Raw genomic sequence first — 18,562 nt, forward strand, 5'->3', positions numbered from 1 at the left:
TAGGTCTCCAAAAAATAACAGTCCTGAATCTCTGAACACACTTGATTATAGATACTTCATCCAAGACACCAAACTTTTTAAGTTATGCGCTATAATGGCCACTCTACCTCTCCGTCACTAAGCGTGGCCTACTCTAACGGGCGCCATTACCGGAATCATGAGGAACATGTTTTACTGATATGTAAAAACGCCTTGTACAAATAGTGTCATATAAGGGCAAACATTTGCAAATGTAAATGCTTTACTGTATTATGGTAGATTTATCAGCAGTAGTTATACCCTGTATTATAGTAGTATGTTTTCTGTTTAGGTTGGATTGGATTTATCAGCAGCAGTTATACCCTGTACATGTATTATAGTAGTATTTTCTCTGTTTAGGTTGGATCGGATTTATCAGCAGCAGTAGTGACTCATCCAGCGACTCGGATAACTCGGCTAGTGACTCAGAAGACGAGTCCAAAACAAACAATGGTGAGTACCTTTACACTTTGTTACCCAATATATCAACCCAACCAGTTTTCTTGATAGATTACAGATCACCTGTGTCTCATCATGTAGCTCTTCAAGGTTTTTTAGCTCACCTGAGACGAAGGCTCAAGTGAGTTTTCTGATCAAAATTTGTCCGTTGTCTGTCGTCGTTGTTGTCGTCGTTGTTGTAAACTTTTCACTTTTTTGTGACTTCTTCTCAAGAAACGCTGGGCCATTTTATACCAAACTTGCCACAAAGTATCCTTGGGTGAAGGGGATTCAAGAATGTTCAAATGAAGGGCCACACCCTCATTAAATGGGAGATAATTGGGAATTAATGAGAATTTGATGGCATATTTTAAAAATCTTCTTCTCAAGAACCACTGTGCCAGGAAAGATGAAACTTATGGGGAAGCATTCTCAGGTAGTGTAGATTCAAGTTTGTTCAAATCATGACCCCTGGGGGTAGGGCGGGGCCAAAATGGCCGACCAAAGTTTTACATAGAAATATATAGGTAAATTCTTTAAAAATCTTCTTCTCAAGAATAACAAAGCCATAATTCATCATATTTATATGGAAGCATGCTCAGGTAGTGTAGATTCAAGTTTGTTCAAATCATGACCCCCGGGGGTAGGGCGGAGCCAAAATGGCCGACCACAGTTTTACATAGAAATATAATGGAAAATTCTTTAAAAATCTTCTTCTCAAGAATGACAAAGCCATAATTCATCATATTTATATGGAAGCATGCTCAGGTAGAGTAGATTCAAGTTTGTTCAAATCATGACCCCCAGGGGTAGGGCAGGGCCAAAATCGCTGACCAAAGTTTTTAAAGATATATATTGGAAAATTCTTTGAAAATCATTTTCTAAAAAATAGCAAATCCTTGATTGGTCATGGGATTACTTTTGGATTTAAACTTTACAATAAAAAGCCATTTTCTACTTTTTCCTACCCTTAGTGCTCAGGTGAGCGATGTGGCCCATGGGCCTCTTGTTTTATTTGTCAAGTGTCCACCTTCAAATCAAAATAATCTTTCAGTATATGAAGAAAAAAATTAAACAAATCAAAAGGGGAAAACACAGAGTTTTTTTTGGGGGGGAGGGGGGGGGTGTACCTGTATGATGGAATAGTTATTTTTAGATTGTTTTCTGATGTGGAGATTTTATTTCGTTACAGAGAAATCAGGGCAGGGTTTGTTGGGGGTTATCTGTGTGATGTAATAGTTATTTTTAGTTTTATTTGGTTACAGATAAATCAGGACAGGGTCTGTTTGGATCCCAGCCTCTCTATCAGTCAGTCCCTCCTGTTATCTGTGTGATGTAATAGTTATTTTTTAGTTTTATTTGGTTACAGATAAATCAGGACAGGGTCTGTTTGGATCCCAGCCTCTCTATCACTCAGTCCCTCCTGTTATCTGTGTGATGTAATAGTTATTTTTAGTTTTATTTGGTTACAGATAAATCAGGACAGGGTCTGTTAAGTTCCCAGCCTCTCTATCAGTCAGTCCCTCCTGTTATCTGTGTGATGTAATAGTTATTTTTAGTTTTATTTGGTTACAGATAAATCAGGACAGGGTCTGTTAAGTTCCCAGCCTCTCTATCAGTCAGTCCCTCCTGTTATCTGTGTGATGTAATAGTTATTTTTAGTTTTATTTGGTTACAGATAAATCAGGACGGGGTCTGTTAAGTTCCCAGCCTCTCTATCAGTCTGTCCCTTCTGTTACCTGTGTGATGTAATATTTATTTTTAGTTTTCTTTGGTTACAGATAAATCAGGACAGGGTCTGTTAAGATCCCAGCCTCTCTATCAGTCAGCCCCTCCTGTTACCTGTGTGATGTAATAGTTATTTTTAGTTTTATTTTGTAACAGATAAATCAGGACAGGGTCTGTTAAGATCCCAGCCTCTCTATCTGTCAGTCCCTCCTGTTACCTGTGTGATGTAATAGTTATTTTTAGTTTTATTTGGTTACAGATAAATCAGGACAGGGTCTGTTTGGATCCCAGCCTCTCTATCAGTCAGTCCCTCCTGTTACCTGTGTGATGTAATAGTTATTTTTAGTTTTATTTGGTTACAGATAAATCAGGACAGGGTCTGTTTAGATCCCAGCCTCTCTATCAGTCAGCCCCTCCTGTTACCTGTGTGATGTAATAGTTATTTTTAGTTTTATTTGGTTACAGATAAATCAGGACAGGGTCTGTTTAGATCCCAGCCTCTCTATCTGTCAGTCCCTCCTGTTACCTGTGTGATGTAATAGTTATTTTTAGTTTTATTTGGTTACAGATAAATCAGGACAGGGTCTGTTTAGATCCCAGCCTCTCTATCAGTCAGTCCCTCCTGTTACCTGTGTGATGTAATAGTTATTTTTAGTGTTATTTGGTTACAGATAAATCAGGACAGGGTCTGTTTGGATCCCAGCCTCTCTATCAGTCTGTCCCTTCTGTTACCTGTGTGATGTAATATTTATTTTTAGTTTTATTTGGTTACAGATAAATCAGGACAGGGTCTGTTAAGATCCCAGCCTCTCTATCAGTCAGTCCCTCCTGTTACCTGTGTGATGTAATAGTTATTTTTAGTTTTATTTGGTTACAGATAAATCAGGACAGGGTCTGTTTAGATCCCAGCCTCTCTATCTGTCAGTCCCTCCTGTTACCTGTGTGATGTAATAGTTATTTTTAGTTTTATTTGGTTACAGATAAATCAGGACAGGGTCTGTTTGGATCCCAGCCTCTCTATCAGTCAGCCCTTTCTGTTACCTGTGTGATGTAATAGTTATTTTTAGTTTTATTTGGTTACAGATAAATCAGAACAGGGTCTGTTAAGATCCCAGCCTCTCTATCAGTCAGCCCCTCCTGTTACCTGTGTGATGTAATAGTTATTTTTAGTTTTATTTGGTTACAGATAAATCAGGACAGGGCCTGTTTGGATCCCAGCCTCTCTATCAGTCAATGTACACTTATTTAATGACTACGAGGTAAACAGTCAAAATGTTGTCCCGAGGCCTTCGGCCTTGGGCAACAGTTTCCCAGGTCTACCCCACTACCGAGGGACAACATTTTGACTGTCTCACCGAGTAGTCATTGAATAAGTGTTTTATTACCTAACCTACTATATAATTAATTAAATTGGAATAAAAACACACAAACAATCAATAAAAAGTTTTCACAACTGTTTATTCACATACTTGTCTATTAATTAGCTGAACACATAATATAAAGATTAAATTAATATTTTTAATTTAAAGTTATACTTAATAAATGGATTGTTTGTGTGTTTTATTTAAATTTGATTAATTATAGAGCAGGTAAATAGTGATGTCGTGATCATCAAAACGCTTGAATATCACGATGACGCTTTAAACAGTCAACAGTTCATTCTGTGGACCGGTCAACAGTTCACTGTTTCATGATCACGCAAAAACATAAAGTAAACCGTGAAACAGTTCAAAATGCCTAATTATAATTTATATAGTAGGTTAGGTAATAATCCCTCCTGTTACCTGTGTGATGTAATAGTTATTTTTAGTTTTATTTGGTTACAGATAAATCAGGACAGGGTCTGTTTGGATCCCAGCCTCTCTATCAGTCAGTCCCTCCAGCCTCCAACATCTTGGGTAAGTCTAAAACAACTCACTTCTGATATATATATCATGTGTACCAGTAAGTGTTTAACACCTGTTAACAACAACAACAACCCCCCCCCCCACACACACACACACACTCTCACACTCCACCCCCAATAAAATCCTTAAAGTTTAACACAGAACTCAGTGTATGTAATGCATGGTTATGCTGCATTTTCACCAAAGCTCAGTCTTTGCAAGTAATTTTATCTTACTTACAGTGTTCCAGCTAGGGGGAAATAGAGGAGCGTTGCGCCCCGCCCTCAAATCAGTGCGCCCCTCTGCCCAATTCAGGCGCCCCTGTGTCCCTTGTGAGTGACCATTTTCATTCTGACTGTCCTTTTAACTCATTATAATAATGAGTGTGTCCCAAGCCAGATTACGTAAGGCTAATCAACAGTTCACACCTCATGCCAGAGACGATTACGTAATGAACTCGCACTACGGTACCTATAAACTGCACACACTTTCAATTACAGGTGATTAGGTAATTACTTTGATCATTTGACAGCCTGAATAAGGGTTAAAGGCTAAAATATACTTTGAGAATGACCATGCTATCTGTTTTAATCTAAAACAAGAGTCTTGTTCTATAGCGTTCTAAAAATAAATTAGAAAGTGAAAGTAGCATGAACAATGACCTTCAGCATTCTAAATGTGAATTGTAGACGTTTTGAATGAAACAATGATGGAATTTAATATCCTAATAACAAAGAAATATGTATAAGTAATTTTTTTTCACTCTGGAAGAGATTTTCAGCTATTATATATGTAATTGTTTTCATGTCATATGGCAGGCTGAAGTTTAAAATCTTAGTATCTATATACCACTCATATTATTTTAAGTAAAACAAACAAAACAGATGGTTGACATATTAAGTTGTAAGTCTGATAACAACTAAATAAATAATATAAGAAAATGTTATTTATGACTAAAAATATTGTAACTATATATTTTAAATTGTTTGCCAAATACAAACTTAAGCAATTTTGAATTCAGTAATTACATATTGTACAGTCATGTAGATCTTCATGTACTGTAATATTAAATGTGAGACAACAGATAGTTTACATGAATTATTATATGAACAACATTCTATTTCTAATCAGGAATAGAAAATGATTGTAATCGATGGAAGAAAAGTCACATTTATCCTAATTAAGATATTACCTTTCAATTAGAATTTATGTATATTGTTACAATAATAGCTAAAGTTAGTTATCAATAAGGTTAAACAAATAAATCATATTTAAAGGAACTATATATTCATTATAAGGGTGAAGAAATGAGATACGCTTATGTACAGGATGTAAGAAAAACTTGCGACAACGGTATCACCGTATGTCGCGAAAAAGTGCCCTTCTCTTGCACCCCTCCATTTTCAGATCCTAGCTGGAACACTGTACTTTCTATTCAATGCCAAGGAAATGATCCGAAATCCATTTGTATTGGTTAAGGGAGGGGCACAGCGCCCCCCCCCCCCTACTTATTTTGAAATACTTTTGAAAAAAAAAGCTACTTCATGCTTGAGCCCCATCAATAATAGCATCTGATGACCTTCGATTTTGCATTTCAAGGAATTTTTGGTTGTTAAACTTGATAGTGCCTCTAACTGATAATGTTTAATTGTGTCCCCCCTCCCCCCAAGTTAATTTGCTTCCTTCGAGTTTGAGCAAATGAATGAATTAATTTTCTTGCTTTATATACAGGTAAAGATCTGGAACTGAGTGACGATGATAGCGAGAGTGATTGACAGGCAGGGAATTCTGGGAAGGATTGGAAAAGTGGAATTCTGGGAATATTGGGAGAAGTTATTGACATTGTTGTCATAGAGGACTCCCAGTACTGCTTTACATGGAAAACGTTCTTATGTTGTTGCTTTATACACAATGTAAGGGTAGTGTCACTAGTGTGTTATTACTGAGTGATAGGAAGTTTGGAAGAATGGTACTGTAAAGTTAAACCAACTTTTTTTGGCGTGCGAGAATTTTTTGCGAGGTTCAGGAGTCTTGTCATCGGGAATATTCCTATTAATCAGTCCTTAAAGTCTCTCTCTTTTAACAACACTTCCAAAAAGGCTTTGATTGCAAAAATTTATTATGGCGAACTAGTTTCACCCTGGTTAAAAGTCGTCACGATTAAAAGTTGTTTTTTAGTATGTTACAATACAAATTGTTTTAGCAATACAAAGGTATTATACTAATATTATAAATTATATTTTTGCATTATTACATTTTGCATTTTAACAATTGTAAAAAAAAAAATCAAAAAGGCAATATTTGGGGCAGTTTTACTCTCACAACAGTCTTATCTAGTCCATATTAACTGACTCCATTTTAATGTACATATTAGACTTTCTTATGTTATGAGATAAGCATATGGAGAACATTGAATTGATACTGTGATGCACATCATCTTGATTTATCTTTAGGCTCAAATAGAAAAAAAAATCGTTTAAGATTTTGATCTTTTTAATACCTCTTGAAAAAGATCTTGGACACATATGATTATTAAAACTAATTAAGTTTAAATGGAATATTCCCTTCATTAAATTGTACATTTATTTTTTGTGTGTTTTGCACTTTTGATGGGCTGAAAAAAATTTTATATAAAAGGAAATTGTTTAATGTTAACCTAGCTCACACAGCAAATTTTACAGGATACCAACACAGTGATTTTGTCAAAACTGTGATAGTACAGATGAAAAAAAAATGCTTTTTGGTTCTCAAATTAAGCATTCAAATTCTGTACAATTTGTACAACCCTTACAATGACAAATATTTCACAGTTTTATTTTATGCCATTTTTGATTGAAAATATACATATGTATGTTTACGACATGTTGTTTTTTTTTAAATCTGCTCCCCTCCCCCAAACTAAATTGTCCATCTTTTTGCAAATCTTTAAAATGTGTGTCAGGTGGTATATGCTCGTTCAATGTCTTTCACGCATCAATTGTTTTATATTTTTGTGACAGGTTTTCTTGTTTTCCTTGAAATAAAGCGATGAAATGTAGCGAGTCCAGTTGATGTGTGTACGTATAATGGGTATGGGTCAAGTTTTCCAGGTTTAAAATTTTACTATCGTTGTGGTCATGAATTCAAAGGTCTCTTCATACTTTGAAAACAATGAAAATTAATTCCCCAATAAGATAAGTGATTTAACAATATATTCCTTGTCAAAAGGCTAATAATAAGGATGGCATCAATGGTTATTAATAGCAACTGGTGATTATATGCTCAACAAAGAACGCATGTCGTTTTACTCATCATAGAAATTTTGAAGAAGTATATGGAGCAACTATGTTTTTTATCATATGCATTGGATACCTTTGACCTATTTAAAGGACAACATGGGCTTTAAAAACCCAAGTTTTGAAAAATTTCCCTTGATTAATCCTGTTTATGAAAATAGTGATTACATGATTTCTTGTACATCAATCGGTTTTGCGGCGGTGAAACACATATCTCTACCAGCTTGGAACACGCATGACAGACCAAGACTGGTTGTTTGCGGGTAATCACACCAACACACTGTACCTATATATCATGACTATCTGTTATAGAATCCCACTGTACCTATATCATGACTGTAACAGAATCCCATTGTACCTATATCATGACTATCTGTAATAGAATCCCACTGTACCTATATCATGACTGTAATAGAATACCACTGTACCTATATCATGACTGTAATAGAATACCACTGTACATGTACCTATATCATGACAATCTGTAATAGAATCCCACTGTACCTATATCATGACTACCTGTAATAGAATCCCACTGTACCTATATCATGACTGTAATAGAATCCCACTGTACCTATATCATGACTACCTATAATACAATCCCACTGTACCTATATCATGACTATCTATAATAGAATCCCACTGTACCTATATCATGACTGTAATAGAATCCCACTGTACCTATATCATGACTTTCTGTAATAGAATCCCACTGTACCCATATCATGACTGTAATAAAATCCCACTGCACCCATATCATGACTGAAATAGAATCCCACTGTACCTATATCATGACAACCTCTAATAGAATCCCACTGTACCTATATCATGACTGTAATAGAATCCCACTGTACCTATATCATGACTACTTGTAATAGAATCCCACTGTACCTATATCATGACTGTAATAGCATCCCACTGTACCTATATCATGACTGTAATAGAATCCCACTGTACCTATAGCATGACTATCTATAATAGAATCCCACTGTACCTATATCATGACAATCTGTAATAGAATCCCACTGTACCTATATCATGACTGTAATAGAATCCCACTGTACCCATATCATGACTGTAATAGAATCCCACTGTACCTATATCATGACTGTAATAGAATCCCACTGTACCTATATCATGACTATCTGTAATAGAATCCCACTGTACCTATATCATGACTATCTGTAATAGAATCCCACTGTACCTATATCATGACAACCTGTAATAGAATCCCACTGTACCTATATCATGACTATCTGTAATAGTATCCCACTGTACCTATATCATGACTATCTGTAATAGAATCCCACTGTACCTATATCATGACAACCTGTAATAGAATCCCACTGTACCTATATCATGACTATCTGTAATAGAATCCCACTGTACCTATATCATGACTGTAATAGAATCCCACATTTCCTTTATCATGACTATCTGTAAAAGAATCCCACTGTACCTATATCATGACTGTAATAGAATCCCACTGTACCTATATCATGACTGTAATAGAATCCCACTGTACCTATATCATGACTGTAATAGAATCCCACTGTACCTATATCATGACTGTAATAGAATACCACTGTACCTATATCATGACTGTAATAGAATCCCACTGTACCTATATCATGACTATCTGTAATAGAATCCCACTGTACCTATATCATAACTATCTGTAATAGAATCCCACTGTACCTATATCATGACTGTAATAGAATCCCACTGTACCTATATCATGACTGTAATAGAATCCCACTGTACCTATATCATGACTGTAATAGAATACCACTGTACCTATATCATGACTGTAATAGAATCCCACTGTACCTATATCATGACTATCTGTAATAGAATCCCACTGTACCTATATCATAACTATCTGTAATAGAATCCCACTGTACCTATATCATGACTGTAATAGAATCCCACATTTCCTTTATCATGACTATCTGTAATAGAATCCCACTGTACCTATATCATGACTGTAATAGAATCCCACTGTACCTATATCATGATTACCTGTAATAGAATCCCACTGTACCTATATCATGACTGTAATAGAATACCACTGTACCTATATCATGACTGTAATAGAATCCCACTGTACCTATATCATGACTATCTGTAATAGAATCCCACTGTACCTATATCATGACTGTAATAGAATACCACTGTACCTATATCATGACTGTAATAGAATCCCACTGTACCTATATCATGACTATCTGTAATAGAATCCCACTGCACCTATATCATGACTGTAATAAAATCCCACTGCACCCATATCATGACTGAAATAGAATCCCACTGTACCTATATCATGACTACTTGTAATAGAATCCCAATGTACCTATATCATGACTGTAATAGAATCCCACTGTACCTATATCATGACTGTAATAGAATCCCACTGTACCTATATCATGACTACTTGTAATAGAATCCCACTGTACCTATATCATGACTGTAATATATTCCCACTGTACCTATATCATGACTATCTGTAATAGAATCCCACTGTACCTATATCATGACTATCTGTAATAGAATCCCACTGTACCTATATCATGACTGTAATAGAATCCCACTGTACCTATATCATGACTGTAATAGAATCCCACTGTACCTATATCATGACTACTTGTAATAGAATCCCACTGTACCTATATCATGACTATCTGTAATAGAATCCCACTGTACCTATATCATGACTATCTGTAATAGAATCCCACTGTACCTATATCATGACTGTAATAGAATCCCACTGTACCTATATCATGACTGTAATAGAATCCCACTGTACCTATATCATGACTACTTGTAATAGAATCCCACTGTACCTATATCATGACTATCTGTAATAGAATCCCAATGTACCCATATCATGACTGTAATAGAATCCCAATGTACCTATATCATGACAACCTCTGATAGAATCCCGCTGTACCTATATCATGACTTTCTGTAATAGAATCCCACTGTACCCATATCTTGACTATCTGTAATAGAATCCCACTGTAGTTCTATCATGACTGTAATAGAATCCCACTGTACCTATATCATGACTACTTGTAATAGAATCCCACTGTACCTATATCATGACTGTAATAGAATCCCACTGTACCTATATCATGACTATCTGTAATAGAATCCCACTGTACCTATATCATGACTATCTGTAATAGAATCCCACTGTACCTATATCATGACTGTAATAGAATCCCACTGTACCTATATCATGACTGTAATAGAATCCCACTGTACCTATATCATGACTACTTGTAATAGAATCCCACTGTACCTATATCATGACTATCTGTAATAGAATCCCACTGTACCTATATCATGACTATCTGTAATAGAATCCCACTGTACCTATATCATGACTGTAATAGAATCCCACTGTACCTATATCATGACTGTAATAGAATCCCACTGTACCTATATCATGACTACTTGTAATAGAATCCCACTGTACCTATATCATGACTATCTGTAATAGAATCCCAATGTACCCATATCATGACTGTAATAGAATCCCAATGTACCTATATCATGACAACCTCTGATAGAATCCCGCTGTACCTATATCATGACTTTCTGTAATAGAATCCCACTGTACCCATATCTTGACTATCTGTAATAGAATCCCACTGTAGTTCTATCATGACCGTAATAGAATCCCACTGTACCTATATCATGACTATCTGTAATAGAATCCCACAGTACCTATATCATGACTTTCTGTAATAGAATCCCACTGTACCTATATCATGACTATCTGTAATAGAATCCAACTGTACCTATATCATGACTGTAATAGAATCCCACTGTACCTATATCATGACAACCTATAATAGAATCCCACTGTACCTATATCATGACTATCTGTAATAGAATCCCACTGTACCTCTATCATGACTGTAATAGAATCCCACTGTACCTATATCATGACTGTAATAGAATCCCACTGTACCTATATCATGACTATCTGTAATAGAATCCCACTGTACCAATATCATGACTGTAATAGAATCCCAATGTACCTAAATCATGACTACCTGTAATAGAATCCCACTGTACCTATATCATGATTATCTGTAATAGAATCCCACTGTACCTTTATCATGACTATCTGTAATAGAGTCCCACTGTACCTATATCATGACTGTATTAGAATCCCACTGTACCTATATCATGACTGTAATAGAATCCCACTGTACCTATGTCATGACTGCAATAGAATCCCACTGTACCTATATCATGACTATATTAGAATCCCACCGGTACCTATATCATGACTATCAGTAATAGAATTCCACTGTACCTATATCATGACTATCTGTTATAGAATCTCACTGTATCTATATCATGACTATCAGTAATAGAATTCCACTGTACCTATATCATGACTGTAATAGAATCCCACATTTCCTTTATCATGACTATCTGTAATAGAATCCCACTGTACCTATATCATGACTATCTGTAATAGAATCCCACTGTACCTATATCATGATTATCTGTAATATAGAATCCCACTGTACCTATATCATGAGTGTAATAGAATCCCACTGTACCTATATCATGACTATCTGTATAAGAATCCCATTGTACCTATATCATGATTATCTGTAATAGAATCCCGCTGCACCTATATCATGACTGTAATAGAATCCCACTGTACCTATATCATGACTGTAATAGAATCCCACTGTACCTATATCATGACTGTAATAGAATCCCACGGTACCTATATCATGACTATCTGTAATAGAATCCCACTGTACCTATATCATGACAATCTGTAATAGAATCCCACTTTGCCTATATCATGACCAGACGCAGATTTAGGAATTGAAGTTAGAGGGGCGCCACACATCGGCAGGGGGTCCAAGGCAAAGCCTTGGTGGGGCCCAAGAGGGCGAAGCCCCCGGAAGCTCCTTGATTATAGAGATTTTTTGGGGTAAAAAAGAGGTCTACCAAGAAGACATAATTACATCTTCTATCGAGAAACTGTGATTTACGTTAACTTTGATAATTTTATGGGGCGTGCGTTTTTTGATTTAGTAGTATGAAAATAAGTAACTTTTCGATTGAATTTGCTGAGTATATTTCATAAATTATTTTAAATCGTTTTACTTTTCAATGTACGTTCTAATTCTGTCATATATAGTGTAAACGCTGCCAGATAGATAATATCTTTTTGGCATTTAATACTACGTTTCCCTTATATCTCTTTACTAAAGCACAAAATGGGGAGGGGGCAACCAGCCTTTCAATGAACAATTTCTATAGCAGTAATGTTGAGGAAAAAAAGCCCCCCCCCCCCCCCCCCCCCCCCCCCGTTGAAGTATTGTAGTTTCATTGTCCCTGATAAGATAAGGGACATTGGTGCTTGGACATTTAAACCTGAATTTTTTTGTGCCAATAATTCCTGCCGACTGCCAATCTAGTGTGCCCACTTTCTTTGTAGATTCTTACTCGACAAAAGCTTGAGTCGAAACATTTTGCGCAAGATCTAACTTAGTGAAAACCAGTACGAAACAAAAATGAACGTCCTACCTATAAACAGGTAAGAAAGTGTAGGTGTTGCATTTTGATCTTAAATGTTACACATAGGAAGCCATATATGGCAAGGAATTAGTCCTGACTTTCATCTATGTTCATTTGTATTTTTCAATTGTATTGTCACACTATATTAGCGTATAAATATATCTACATGATGAAGATTATCAAACGGCGTGCTTCTTAATGTAAACAAACATGGCGGACTTTATTTAAGAAATAAGGCATCATTTTTTGAGTTTTATTGAGATTTAAAACAGGTTGGTCATGTGATCAAATCCCATACAGCCCGAAGGGCTTTATGAAAGATTTGATCATGTGCCAACCCGTTTTACATCTCAATGAAACTCAAAAAATTATACCTTATTACTTATATTTACATTTGTGACTTATTCATACTTTATATTTGCCTGATTGTTACTTTTAACGTGTGAAATGCGTTAATTTTTCAAACCCAACGGCATTTATGTAATCCACTAAACGCGCGTTGACCCTTTATGCATCACAGAGAAATTACGTCGAACGTTTATCCAAACGCACATCTATGACCTCTTGACCCCATACCTGTATTTATACAGTTATAAAAACGCTTGCCTTCAGTAGTGTTATATAAAGGAAAACATTTGCAAATGTAAATATTTTCTTTTATCAAACTTTAATACCCCCGTTTTGTAAATTGGGTTTTTAAAGTGATAGGGGAGTCTGTCTGTATATTTGGACACTTAAGGGACAATCCTTTCTACATATTTTCTCCTATACCATAGAGTACAATCAGTCCATGCACAGGAGTCGGCAATTTTATCAAAAATAGTAAATAAATGGTAAAGAGGCATAAATCCTACCAGTGAGCTTCGCTAGCGTAGCGAGCTCGCTACGCTTGCGAAGCTCACTGGTAGGATTTATGCCTCTTTACCATTTATTTACTATTTTTGATAAAATTGCCGACTCCTGTGGTCCATGCAAATGTGTTTTGACCACACTTGAATGATATTGGAGTCCCGAATAATCATTCATAGCTGCAGATTGAGAACTGTAGTTCTCTGAGGAAAAAAATGTATGTATTGAAAGACAGGAGAGCTACAGTGTCACTCATTTAAAAACCGTATATTTATTGCGCAATATTACTCCCTATCAATTGCTCTTGTACATTTAGTAGTTTATACATCTGTACAAAGCATGTTTGAACGAATTATCTTGCGAACCAAAATGTCAGTTTAAATAGGTGAAGTTTTTGATGATCTCAATTAAAAGGTTAGGGGGCGGGGCTATTTGAAACAAATGTTTTGTTGTGGAAACACTGAAAGAATATGTAAGGAACACAAGGTTGGTAATATTTTGAGATGACAGTTTTAAAAACATGGAGAAATAAATCGAGAAACGGTGCACTTTTTTGTGTGCAATCAATATACAGTTTTTTTTTAATGGGTAGCTCTGTAGCTCTCCAGTCTGTCAATTACTGAAATTGAATAATTATATATTTTTTTCAGAGAGCTACATTTCTGAAACTAGATTAATTCCTCCAAATCCAAATTACCCTAATCATGAAAATGATAGATTTAAAAATTCCTTACTCCTCTATGAATTAAATACTCTCGTATGTTAGACCGAATTATTTCGCAAACCAAAATGACAGTATCAGTAGACAAAAAGATCTCAATTTCAGGGCCAGGATCAGGACTATTGAGGTGTCCAATCCATAATAGCATCAGGTTCAATGAACCTGAATGCATAACAAATATATTGGCTGAATACTCAGTACATGTATATAAGTAGTCATAATTTTCATGTTTTAGTATTCAATATTTGAGAGTGGATTGTGTCCTATTTTTTTTTTACTTAGACCCATCCTTGAAGAGTTACCCCCCTTTGCTTTTAATCAATAAAAATTCTAAATAAAATTTCTGGTGAAAAAAATATTTAATCTTTTTTCTATTCTTTATAATTTTATGCATTTTTCTGCCAAAGCATTATTTTGACATTCATATTATTTTGATTTTTAGATTTTAAAATTTACTTGTTCCCATAGACCTCAAAGTATTCTTAATTTATTACAGTCCAAAAGTCTATGTATCTTGCTTTTATTCTTATTCTGCCTACTTCTTTATGCTTTGTTATTATTGTAATTATATGTCACTTTATTGTTTTCATATTCGTCTTAATTACATTTCATTACATTTCACTTTGACTTTTATCATTCTTCATTTTGTCTTTACTTCTAGGTGTGTTGCTTTATTCTTGTATACCACCAAATTTGACCTCTACTTGACCTGGGAGATTTCTTTTACAAAAAAATACCAGTTTAACCTTGGCCATAACTTTTAAACAGTTGAAGTTAAACAGTTTCTTTAATAAATTATTAGCATTATCTCTACTACGAATGTTAATTCAATCATGTTGCGCTAACAATGAAGCATATTCAATGAAGCAAACGCATATTCAATGAAGACGAACGGAAGTTGTCAAACCGTCAAAATTTAGTGCGGCATTATAACGCTAGGTGGCGTGGTGTTCGCTACGAGTGTTGGTAAAACTAGGTAAGCAAACCCGGGTCGGGTTATTTGAGATTCTTCAATACGCCTTAATACTTTATCAATCGAACTTCTGAAGGCCGGATCCGATCTCCCGATCCAATGATGGAAACTCCATATTTATTTTCTCTGGGCACACAGGAATAGCGGCTTCTTTTTTTCAGACATAACTTTATACTATACTGAATATGTTCATTTAAAGGCCGACCCACTTTTTGTAAGAGTAAGGGTCAAATAAGTAAATGTAGTACGTATAGTAGGAAGAAAATTTAAATTTGATTCTATAGAAGAATTTGAATCTAACTCAAAACCCACCCCGCCCCCGAAATAGGATTTCATTGGCGTCGGAAGCTAATTGAAAGTTGGGGGGGTATGAGTAAGATTTTTTTTTGACCTTCAAAAAAAAACCTGACAAGCAAAAAAAAAAAAAAAAAAAAAAAAAAAAAAAAAAAAAAAAAAAAAAAAAAAATGTCCATTTTCCGAACACAAAAGTCCTATTTCGTGAGGAGGGGTGGGGTGGGTTGAAGGTTCGAACTCCAGTGCCAAAGTTTTTTTTTTCTAAATACCACCACTTTCCCCATTTTAAACCTTTACTGCATCGTGTCCATGGAAAGTGGGGTGTGGTGGGGGTGGGGGCTAAACCTACGCAGGAATGTTCAATGTCTATACCAAGTCTATCTTTGGAAAGAAGTGGGGGCTAAGCCCCCCCCCCCCCCCCCCCTCCCCGGTTCCGACGCCTATGTATTTTCAAGTTTGGACAATTTCCTGGGGTTTATTTTGCGCTTGTCAAGTTGTTTTCAGCCGGGTAGCTTGAATATTTATTCTCTTGTTGCCCCCCTCCCCACTTTCAAAAACGATGCTACGTCACTGTTCTCTCGCCTGAAAAATATAACTCTACTAAAGTTATTTGTTGGATATTTGAATTACAGTTTAATTGTTATAAAAATGTTAAATATTTTGATACTAGTTAACCCTTATAAATTGGGTTGTTTTTCAGAACCTTCCACTGAACTGAACTTTATTTCACGACAGATAGTAACTGCTGATGCGCGTGATTCTAGGGACAGGGCTTTGCAAAGGAGTGAGGAGCGTTATGGGTAGGCAGGCGCGGATCCAGAATTTTTTTCCGGGGGGGGGGGGGGGGGGGAGGGGGGCAACCAAGTAAAAAAAAATCCAATCCCAGAAATTTCTTGACAAGCATAAAAAGAAGAAAAAAACCTAAACTCGCTCAAACGTCAAAATTCTATTTCGGGGGGGGGGGGGGGGTAAATTTTTTCCTTGTTTTAGTAACCTTGTTAATTCCAGGGGGTCCTACCCCCCCCCCCCCCCCCAGATCCGCGCATGGAAGGCGAAGTCTGTACCAGACTACATGCACCCAGGCATACTAGAAACACCCCGGTCTTTTTTTCTGCGTTAATATTTTATATTAAAATAGCACTTTTCAATAAAGAAAGAAATATCTTTAGTACGCACCGTGTTTGTCATCAACCAGGAGAGCTAAAAAAATCTTAAAACTCGAAAATTCTATTTGGTGGTGGTGAAGTGGGGGGGGGGGGGGTCGTCAACTTTTTTCAGTAATAAATTTTACTCATATGCCACTAAGTACATGACTTTTAAAATATAATTGACTATTAGTACTGAACAAAAAGTGTAAGGGATAAGGGATGGGGGCAACAAGCCTTTCGCTGAACTTTTCCAGTAGTAAAAAGTTACGTTTAGGAAAATGTTTCGTGGCCACCCTCCCCTCTACCGATGAAACTTACCCCATAGGAGGTCGTCCACCCGGAAGTCAGTATATATATTGAGACTTTGGTGGTGTGATTGTACATTGTATAATTTCCTTTTCGAGAATTTTTCACTCAAATGGAGAAGCCACCTCTTGCCGGTGGAGAGCTGCAAATTTGTCCTATATACTCGGCACTTATAGCCATTGAGCAGTGAGGGATCTTTTTTCGTGCCAGCACCTACTGCGACACGGGACCTCGGATATTTACGGTCTAGATCTCATCCGAAGGACCGAACTCCTAATTCTATAGTGGGATTGGAACCCACGACGTATTGGTCGACTCCTTACTACTGTACTTCGTGACTCTATATAGAGCAGACGCCGTAACCACAGTGCCACGCGGGCGACTGCATCCAGGGGGTGGGGGGGGGGGGCGGGAGAGAAAGAGTCATTATCCATATGTACTCGTGAAGATTATCTATGTTTAACTAAATGGTTAAAATGATTTAATTATAAAACACTATTAAAATGATATTATTTAAATATTTATTCATATAGAACCAGGACCTATATACTAGTATATAGGTCCCTGATAGAACGGATAAATTTTCTTTAAAAACTGAAAACGTTAGTATATATAAACATTGTTTTACGATTAAAAAAAACTATTCGGGGGAGGGGTTGCTAGGAATGGGGGCGAATTGCTATATATAGCGAGATTTCCCACGGAAGACTAGCTATATATTGAAACTTCCCCGGGGGAGTCCCACTGTATAGTCTTCCGAAGGAAGCATCACTATGTAGTCAGTCTTCCAGGGGAAATCTTACCATCTAGCGAGACTTCCGAGGGAATGGCATGTATCGGGTACATACCTGGACTTATAACAAACATCAGTCTTTAAAAAATTTAAGTTTGATTAATAAAGTATTAAGGCAGAAAATTGAAGAAAAAAAAATCGAATAACCCCGGCACGGGTTTGCTTACCTAATTTTACCAACACTTTTAGCGAACACCCCTGCCACCTAGCGTTATAATGCGGCACTAAATTCGGACAACTTGTATTCGTCTTCATTGAATATGCTTCATTGTTTGCGTGATTGAGTTAACGTTCGTAATAGTTATAATCATTTAAGAAACTGTATCAATTTAAAAGAAAGTAAAATGAATTTACAAGAATAAAGCAACATAGAAGTAAGGGCAAAATGAAGAAGGATAAAAGTCAAAGTGAAATGTAATAAAGACGAATATGAAAACAATAAAGTGACATATAATTACAATAATAACAAAGCATAAAGAAGTAGGCAGAATAAGAATAAAAGCAAGATACATAGACTTTTGGGATTCAGTAGGCATCACTCTTTTTAAACTGTACAATATTTATTTCTTTTCTA

The 18,562-nt window shown here is 36.0% G+C and overlaps 1 long non-coding RNA gene across 1 annotated transcript; it reads left to right on the forward strand.

Moving 5' to 3' along the window:
• The first annotated feature begins 378 nt into the window (after window positions 1-378).
• Window positions 379-7,349, forward strand: LOC134259800 (uncharacterized). Its single transcript, XR_009990417.1, has 3 exons — window positions 379-471; window positions 4,011-4,082; window positions 5,802-7,349. It is a non-coding gene; the product is annotated as an uncharacterized LOC134259800 (long non-coding RNA).
• Window positions 7,350-18,562: the final 11,213 nt, after the last annotated feature.

Source organism: Saccostrea cucullata, unplaced genomic scaffold (genome assembly GCF_032062105.1).
Source record: "Saccostrea cucullata isolate Sc308-1 unplaced genomic scaffold, CSIRO_AGI_Scuc_v1 ctg12312, whole genome shotgun sequence".
Lineage (NCBI taxonomy): Eukaryota > Metazoa > Mollusca > Bivalvia > Ostreida > Ostreidae > Saccostrea > Saccostrea cuccullata.